A 9206-nucleotide genomic window follows, 5' to 3' on the forward strand; every position below is an offset into this window, starting at 1 on the left:
GGGGGGGGGCACTGCGCTTCTCGGGTCTGGAGAAGAGAGGCCCCGGGGGGGCGGGGCGGACAGCTCCCTGCAGGGGTCCCGGAGGGGGTTGTGGAGCTGTGCTGCTCTGGGCAGGGGCAGGCGAGGGACCAGGAGCGACGGGCTCCAGTCGCAGCAGGGGGAGGGGAGGTTGGACATTAGGACGGTCTTTCTCAGGAGGAGGGCAGTAACCAGGGGAACAGGCTCCCCGGGGAGGTGGCGGGTCTCCCTGCTCCGAGGTGTTTAAGACCTGGGTAGTCAAAGCCGTGGGTGGGATGTTCCGGCTGGGGCTGGGGCTGCTCGGAGCAGGGGCGGACTAGCTGTGACCCTGAGACCCCTCCAGCCCTCGCGTCTGTGATGCTGTGAATGTCTTCTTTTGATGTGGGGCTGCACAGAAACCCTTCAGCTCTCCATTGACAAAGACAGCTGGGAGTAAGAAACGGGGAGGGAATAGTGAGAGAGAAAGTTAAAGTTGGTACCGTGGGCCAGGGCTGAAGCTCAGGAGTGAGGGGCACCAGCAGTTGGGAGATCTCCGGGCTAGGGGATCTGGGGGGCTATAGGAGAAAGCTGGGTGGCCCAAGGGTCGCAGGTGTGAGGACTGCCAGCCCAGGCCTTGCCACTGCCCAGGGGTGCAGGTGCCATGAGTCCTGGGGCATGCCCCCTGCCCCGCCAGCCAGACCTGCACCCAGGGAAGCACCTACCAGGTGGGTGCAGGGACCCGGCCCCGCCAGAGCCCTATTCTACCACCATGGCCCTACGGCCTCCCCCACCACTGCGCCCCTGCCCTGGCCCCCAGCACATACGCACACAGAACCCAGGCATCCGGGACCCTGCATGTGTGCGCACACACGAGAACCTAGGCAGCTGACACTCCCCCACCCCCCAAGAACCTGTTTGATAGGCCGTCACACATGCACACACACACGCGCGCCCTCCAGGGCCCAAGGCATCTGAGACACACACTCCCTCCAAGAACACGGGCATCATGTGCGCGTACACACGCACAAATCCAGGCATCTGACATACACACACACAAGAACCGAGGCATACAACATACAAACCACCCCCAGCAAAAGAACCCATGTATCTGACCCAGTCATGCACACGTATGCACATCCCTCGCATTTTCCAGGCTGGGATCAGGGCACCATCCCCAAGGTGGTCGCCACCACAGCCAGTAAAGTAGCAACTGCAGGAGGAGCCGGTCCAACACTGAGATCTGGGGCAGGAGGTGATGTAGACCATGTAGCCCCTTTCTGAGACCAAGATTCCCTCAGAACCCTACAGCTGGCACTGGCGGGGCAACTTCCCCACTCCAGAAATCTGGTGTCAATGCTCCTGGGGCCTCCACTACCTGGAAGCCACGGGGCTGTGGGAGGTGTGCAGCCACCTGCGGGAGCTTGAGCCCCGGAACCGCAGCAAGGGGCAGCTCCTGGCCGTTCTGACCCAGGAGATGCAGAGCTGGGAGTGGGGGCGCAGTGTGGAGACCTGCGCTGAGGCCAAAGCCCTGGCCAAGGGGTTTTAGCCGGGGCAGGAGGACGACAAGAAGCTCCAGGTGAGAACGTTTCACCCTGATCATGGATGCTGCTGTCCCTGTTTCCATGTCTTGGGGGATGTTCCCTCCCAGCCCCAGCTCCCCAGCGACATATTTATCTCATCCCCAGGTCACAGTGTGTGTGAAGGTTAAGGAAGTGTCCTCAGACAAGATGCAGCCCACTGCAGCACTGCAGGAACCTGGTGATTCCCGGCTAGAGCAACTACAGGCCCATCATGCGGACAGGCCTCTGGAGGAGTCAGGAGAGAGGGAAACTCCAGGGCATGGGGACAAGCCACCTCATGTCCCCAGAGAGGAGCCCCTGCCCCACCAGGAGTCAGGTGAGGTACCAGATGTAAGGCCCAGGCGTGGGTCTGGGTGCCAGGGAGTCTGTCTTGCATGCATGGGGAAAGGCTCCAATGGCTGCTGAAGCCCGTGACAGGGCTTCAATATTTGTAAGCACGTAACCACATGGCCGGGCTGGGCCAGAGCTCTGATCTCTGTGGGTGGGCAGCTCACAGGTTGGGAGCCCTGATCTTTCTCTCTGTACATGTGCAGCACCCAGCAGAGAGACTTTATCTTACTTGGCCTTGTCTTGCTGCCATGATAACAATCAGTGATGTAAGTCATGTCCCAACAACCATGCCCCCATGAGCTCTCTGCCCCATATGGGGCTGGTGCAGGTGATGAAGAAATGAGACTCCCCAGTGGCCTCTGGCTGGTTCAAGTACAGTGAAACCCAGGCCTCCGTCCTGCTGTAGATTCCCCTGAAACTGAGGAGAACTGGGAGCTGTCAGCAGATGAGTGCTCCTCAGGCTGGTGTCCCAGGCGAGATCCTTCCCTAGGAGCAGGTAAGGAGTGGTGGTTCTCCCCTTTCCAGCACAAGGAGCCACCGTTTCTTTGGAGAAAAACAATATTTTGATGGGGTCAGTGCTCCACCAGCTCAGCAGTTCTTGTTCTCCCAGTGCCCCTGGATGCGTTTCACAAGCCCTGGAGAAGACTGACCTTGCATTTCCTCTCCCCCTGCCCTTAACACATGGGTGCTGATACAGCTCCCCCATCCCTGGAGCTTCTTTCCCAGGGAGCGATGTCCCTGCAGGCTCTGATGTGTTGCTGTGATCACCACCCCATATTGGGCCAAAGTCATTGGAGCTCATCTCCAGCCTCATGCCCATGGAGGTCTGTTAGCAAGAGCTGTGGTACTTTGAGTCTTCCTTGTCCCCTCTACAACACACTGAAGCCTCTGTCTGCCTTCATCCCAGGCCAGTACAGGAGGCTAGCAGTGCTTTCTCTGTGCCAACAGCACCAACGCTACCCTGTGCATTCTCTTCCCCACCCTGCAGGTGCAGGGACCCTGAGGAGAGCTGAGCAGAATCCTCCTGGAGAACAGCCTATAAACCTGGAGCTGCAGAGGACTTCCCCAGGGAGACTGGAAAAGAGGGGCTCCCTGACACCTGAGCCAAGCCAAGTGCAGCTCCGGGAGGTGTTTGAGGACGTGTCTGTGTATTTCACGCGGAAGGAGTGGGAGCTCCTGGAAGATGAAGACAAGGTACTTTACCGGGACCAGATGCTGAAGAATTACCAAGCCCTCATTTGCCTGGGTAAGGCTCTGGTTGTTGCTTCTCCCTGTAGCTGTGAGATCTCGAGTTTTGTAGTCATCTCCCTGTGTTTCAACAGTCTCATCCTCATGAACGTTTGGCTGGTGGTTCAAATCCACTTCCTCCCCACTGCTTTGTCAGTGATCACTCGTTCACATTTCATATTGATATATCCTCCTTTATTTAATCCAGCTGCCCTCACTTGTGTCTTCCCCATTCTTGTAACTCCCGGTGCTTCTGTATTCAGCAGTTTCTTGGCAATATGATCTCCCTTTCCTTTCTCAGCATGTTCATATCATCTATTTGTGTCTAAACTTACACAAACAGCTTTTCCTTGTGGAATAAGTCATGGATGCTTTTCCCTGCCACAAGTCCTCACTTTAAACCTTCAGTCAGAATAAGTTTTTTTCCACTCCTCTTTCTGGAATAACACTGATAAGATAAATGTCATCCATCCAAAATTATGTTCAATGTTTCTTCTTTTTTGTGCCCTGAAAACAGTCAAGGTTTTATCTTTCTGCTCCCTAGCACATCACAAAATACTGCATCTCCATGCCTGTCCCTGGTGACACTGTCAGTTTAGTGCCTTTTCTAAAGCAGGAGTGGTTGATGCTTTGTTTCCTATGACCATCCCTCAACCACTTGGGTGACAAGGACCATCATCTATTGGAGGCTTCTCCCTGCAGTGCCTTCTCTTTCATCCTAAATGCTCATTCTGTCTTGTCCATCAAGGCTTTATTGGAAACCTTGAATTCATTGGATACATTTCCCAAATCCTGGTTGGTTATTCTGCACCAAGTACCCAGTCACAAACCCTCTTTAACCACTGCCCCAAACAGGATATCGAGGTCCCACACCTGACTTAATCTGCAACATTCAGCGAGGACAGGAGGAGCTCTGGGGCTGTGATGATGAGGACAGTGGGGAAATCTCAAGGTCAGAGGACCCGCTGGCAGGTGAGTTGTGGCTGTCCCCTCCACCCAACTCTGCTCTCAGAAATGCTCCATGCCCAGAGTGCCAGGGGACCTGGAGACTGCAGACATAGCCTGTGTGCTGCGATTCCAGGGTGCTGACCACAAATACAGTACATTATGCTGTAATGTGTCCAGGGCAGTGTTGTTCCCACTCCTGAAATTCAGTGGTGGGGAGACAAGTAACTGTTCCCCCCTTCTCCCTCTAATGTGAGATGTTAGGGGATAATAAGGTTTGCTGCCTTGATTTTTCAGCCCAGATGTGGTTTCCTTGGGACACCATGATCTTAAATTTTCATCTTCACTCAGCATTCATTCCCCAGCCCAAGGTAGCCATACCTCTCTAATAACCTCTCCCGGGTCGTGGTGGGATTTGTAGTCTCCCATGCAAATCAGCATGGTGTGCAGAGGCTCTGTGTAGCCATTACTGTTGGACAAGAAAAGCTGAAGTGCTCCTGGCTTCTCCAAGTTAGAATGACCTGGAACCCAAGAAATGTTTCATCATGGTCTCAGTCTTCATTAAATGGCTGCATGGCATGAGTGGGATTCAGAAGCTTTCAGGTTATGGGGGGAAGTGAATACCCCGCAGTTTGCACCAGAATTGTCCCCTTCCTGTTTTGTCTCTGGGGTCCTGAGTGTCACGGAGCCTGAGATTCAGTACAGAGTGTAGGTTCATGTTTATGTCAAGGCCTTAGACCCAATGCAGACTCCTGTGACATAAATGCCACCTGGGACTTGTCAGCAGAGGAAAGCTCATTGGGCTCATTCCCTACAGTAGACACAGCCCTGCTCCTTTCAGAAGAGAGCCAAAGCTGTAAGACCTCCTTTCCTCCTCAGCCCATTAGAGCATGAAGCCATTCAGGTACTGTCCTAATTCACGTGTCCCACAGGTGCTTCTCTTAGCAGGGCCTGAGGTAATGGGGCTGACAGCTGGGCCAGCAACTCTGAGAGTCCAGCTTTGAACTCCCCCACGTAGGGAACATTAGCCTGGCAGAGGGTACTGCTTCCCCCCTCCACACACACGCATCCCCCCCAGCACTTGGTGTTTTGGCAGGAAGACCTTGATTTCTTGAGGGAACACAGGTGCCAAGGTCCAAGCCCATCCCAGCAGAAGGAATAGAAGTGTTTGCCTTTTGCTGGCAGTGTAGAGAATAATCTGGGGCTTTTCTTCCCTGTGTAGGAGATGTCTGGACGCTGAGTAGAGCTGAGGAGCAGGCTCCTGCGCAAGGGTCTGCGAACCTGGAGCCACCACCAACTTGCCCAGGGAGTTTGGGTGAGATGGACTCCCTGAGACCTCAGAAGGAGCAATGGCACAAGAGTCAGGGCAGGCCCAAAAAACAGAAGGAGAATGTAGCAGCAAGCCAGGTACCATCTCCAATTTGAACTTGAGAGTGGAGAAGGGGCAGATCCCAGAAAAAGCCCTGGGTGCAGGAAAGAAATTGTGGGGCTGAGAGACCAAACGAGGTACTGCATCCAAGCCAGTGCAGTGGAGAGGGCCTCAGAGGGAATCAGGAGGTTACTGCTAGGCACAGGGGCAGAGCCCACCCCTCCCCCAAGGTCAGGAAAACTTTTAACTGCCCATCACTCCCGGCTCTTCACAAGATAAGGCACTTTGGGGACACGTCTCATGTACGCACCAAGTGTGGGAAGCACTTCATCTGCCCCTTGCCCCTGGTTGCTCACTGCCAGATCGATTCTGGAGAGCTCCCCCACTGCTTCACCAAATGCAGGAAGAGCTTTTTGTACCGCTCAGACCTGGTCTAGCACCTATGTGTACATGGGGGGAAGCATCAGTACAGCTGTGTCATGTGTGGTAAGTCCTTCACCCATTTCTTCTCCCTGTCTCAGCACCGGCACGTCCACCTAGGGAGGAAGACACATCACTGCACCGAGTGCAGGAAGAACTTCATCTGCTGGCAAGACCTGTCCCAGCACCAGTGTGTGCTTAGGGGGAATCAGCCACACCACGGCACCAAGTGTGAGAAGAGCTTCAGGAAGCCCTCAAAGCTGGCCATGCACTGGTGCATGGACACAAGAGAGAAGCTGTATTGGTGCTTAGAGTGTGGGAAGAGCTTCACCCGATCCTCCAGCCTGGCTGAGCACCAGCGTACCCACACAGGGGAGAAGCCACATCAGTGCTCTGTGTGTGGGAAGAGCTTCAGCCTATCCTCCAACCTGACCAAACACCGGCTCATCCACACAGGGGAGAAGCCACATCGGTGCTCTGTGTGTGGGAAGAGCTTCAGCCTATCCTCCAACCTGACCAAACACCGGCTCATCCACACAGGGGAGAAGCCACACCAGTGCTCTGTGTGTGGGAAGAACTTCAACCAGTCTTCCAACCTAGCTGAGCACCAGCTTATCCACACAGGGGAGAAGCCATATCGGTGCGTTGTGTGTGGAAAGAGCTTCACCCGATCCTCCAGCCTGGCTAAGCACCAGCTTATCCACACAGGGGAAAAGTCACATCGGTGCTGTGTGTGTGGAAAGAGCTTCACTGGATCTTCCAGCCTGGCCAAGCACCAGCTTATCCACACAGGGGAGAAGCCACATCGGTGCTCTGTGTGTGGAAAGAGCTTCACCGGATCCTCCAGCCTGGCTAAGCACCAGCTTATCCACACAGGGGAAAAGTCACATCGGTGCTGTGTGTGTGGAAAGAGCTTCACTGGATCTTCCAGCCTGGCCAAGCACCAGCTTATCCACACAGGGGAGAAGCCACATCAGTGCTCAGAGTGTGGGAAGAGATTCACCCAATCATATGAGCTGGCCCAGCACCAGCGTATCCACACAGGGGAGAAACCACATCAGTGCTCAGAGTGTGGGAAGTGTTTCACCCGATCCTCTGACTTGGCTCAGCACCAGCGTAGCCACACAGGGGAGAAGCCACATCAGTGCTCTGTGTGTGGGAAGAGCTTCACCCGATCCTTTAGCCTGGCTCAGCACCAGCGCATCCACACAGGGGAGAAGCCACATCAGTGTTCAGAGTGTGGGAAGAGCTTCACCCGATCCTCCCACCTGGTTCAGCATCAGCATATCCACAAAGGGGAGAAGCCATATCAGTGCTTTGTGTGTGGGAAGAGCTTCACCCGATCCTTCAGCCTGGCTCAGCACCAGCGCATCCACACAGGGGAGAAGCCACATCAGTGCTCAGAGTGTGGGAAGTGCTTCCCCCACTCCTCCAGACTGGCCCAGCACCGGTGCATCCAGATCCAGCAGCATCCATAATTCTGCCAGCATGCAGGAAGGTCTTGGGAACGTTTACCCGCTCACCACCCATCAGGGTCTGCATCCCAGGAAATAGCTTTCTGCTGGTGGACTGCAGCAAGAGTTCACCCATCGTTCAGCCCTTCAAGGGCTCTGCAGAACCCAAAGGACACAGAGGCTGGCCCCCAAGGTTTGATGATGAGGAGGGGTTAAAAGGAAATGTCTTAGGCAGAGGCCAGCCCAGATGCTGGAGGAACCTTTGAGGAGATGATCTCCATAATTGTCCTTTCTGCTGATACCCCCCCATGTATAAATCCAACCCCCTCCCCTTTCCCTATATTACAGCATTTAAGATAATAACCTTGTTACTTCTGAATAACCTCTGTTTTTTGGCAGGAGGGCTGGTTTGTCTTCTTGTCAGAGGTTGCCACAGAAAGAAGGGAATGGGGTTTTGAGTCATTTTGAACGTGCCTGTTAGTTACTGAGTTTCTAAGGGGCAGTGGAGGTTGGGGGCAAGGTGTGGAGGTGAAGGAGCATGTGTCAAAGGAACTGAAATCAGAACCAGCCCTTTCCAATTTGGGGAGCACGGGCACAGATAAGTTAAGGACCCCTGATGTCTCTTTATAAGGCCTGACTTCAGAGCCTGCTTGTCAAATGCCGTTCCCACTGCTTTTTGTGGCATAATCTTATGGAGAAGAGAGTGGGGTGTTACACAAGTATATGCATTAGCAGCTGTTGTTGTGGTCCTGAGCATGGTTGAATAGGAGCACAGGAAGGCATCTAAATCTACTAAGGCCCCCACTAGCCAAACTCAGTCAGGCCCTACATGGGAATGCAGCCACCCTCACTTGCTGAAAAGAGAAAGGCCAAATGTCTGCTTCTCTCCTGCAGCAGCTCCAGCTGGGAACATGGGAAAGTCCACTAACACCCATGGCCACAGCCAAGTTAGGCTCCAGTTAGTGTTGGCTGATGGCATTCCCACCAGGAGGGATAAAGCCAGTAGATCTTCCCTTTTGATTTCTCTCTCCTTGGTTCAGATTCCAGAGACCCAGAGGGCTGCTGAGCAGGGTGAAGTTGGAGGTGGTGATTTGGGGCCCAGCTGCACTTTGACACAGGCTGCCAGATGTGGAGATCTATTGCTAACTATTGCTAGCTCTCTTCCCACCCTACTAAGTAAAAACCTCCAGTTTTACTGGCCTGTGGAAGCCCAGTGAGCCTTTGAATGTCTGAAATGGGCCTTCATTTCTGCCCCTGTGCTAGCTCATCCAGACCCCACCTTGTCATTTGTGGTAGAAATCAATGCATTCAGCACTGTAATAGCTGTGGTGCTCTCACAGTGGCAGGGCCCGGACCAAATCCTGCATCTTCTTTCCATGCAAACACCCCAACAGAACTGAAATCTTGAGATTCTGACCTGTCAACTCATGGGCATCAGAGTGGCTTTTGGGAAGTGAGGGCAATACTTTGAAGAGCCATGGCACAAAGTACAGGTTCTTACAGATCACAGAAACCTAGTTGCCAACCTGCAGCCTCAGAAATTGGCACAAGAAGCAAGAGGGAGTTCCCACTTGTATATAGAAAATCATAGGGGTTCAGATCACAAGACAGGCCAGAGGGAGGGAGCAGGTAAAAGGTGAAGAAACATTGTGGTAACATACACTCAGCACCTTAATTCCCTACCACCCCTCTCCCCTTGACACCTCCAGCAGTATTCCCCAAACAAGTTTTTAGTCCCAAGAGTGATCAAACACCTGCAGCTGCGCCCAAGTCTGCAGTTCCTTCAGTCCACAGTCCTGGCTGACAGAGCCTGTGAGCTCTCCAGCTTCACTGTGTGCTCCTCTGTATGGGGCTGGTCACGCTCCACAAGCACACTGCTCTTTC

General features: G+C 53.9%; 1 pseudogene; it reads left to right on the forward strand.

Moving 5' to 3' along the window:
• The window catches only part of LOC112547875, an 8030-nt pseudogene extending 348 nt beyond the window's left edge, over window positions 1–7682 (forward strand).
• The last annotated feature ends 1524 nt before the right edge of the window (window positions 7683–9206 follow it).

Source organism: Alligator sinensis, unplaced genomic scaffold, assembly GCF_000455745.1.
Source record: "Alligator sinensis unplaced genomic scaffold, ASM45574v1 scaffold336_1, whole genome shotgun sequence".
Classification (NCBI taxonomy): Eukaryota; Metazoa; Chordata; order Crocodylia; family Alligatoridae; genus Alligator; species Alligator sinensis.